Genomic DNA, 533 nt, shown 5'->3' with positions numbered 1-533 from the left:
GGCGTAAAAATCACGCTCGCATCTTGTGAACTCTGTGTCCAGGGCTGGAAAATCGGAATTAAATTAATCGAATCGTAGCGATACTGCATAGTTCCGTTCCATCGGAACTATAACAAGGAACAAAACGAAAAGGAAAGGAACTAAACGAAGAACAAAACCTCAGCAAACAAAACTGAGAAAAAACTCGCAGGAGTAAAACTGCGTTTCGATTCGATTATTTTTGTTCGTAAGAGTTAAACATAGTTCCTATCTTTTGGTGACGTCATTGGAAGAACAAAACGTATCGGTCCCACGGGTATAAAGCCTACTGTGACCTGTCGCATTCGGGCGTGTGTGTACTTCTGCGTCTAGGCTTCTACGTGCTTCTGTGTTTGATCGTGCGCGGGCGAGTATCTGTGTGCGTGTGCGTGCATCTGGTTTGATCGTGCGCGGGCGAGTATCTGTGTGCGTGTGCGTGCATCTGCGCACGCACAGACAGGCACGCAACACACAGACATCTGCGCACGCAGGTGACAAGCACGCGACACGCACGC

Source organism: Frankliniella occidentalis, unplaced genomic scaffold (genome assembly GCF_000697945.3).
Source record: "Frankliniella occidentalis isolate FOCC.00 unplaced genomic scaffold, Focc_3.1 Scaffold417, whole genome shotgun sequence".
NCBI lineage: Eukaryota > Metazoa > Arthropoda > Insecta > Thysanoptera > Thripidae > Frankliniella > Frankliniella occidentalis.
Note: the sequence above shows the minus strand (reverse complement) of the source record.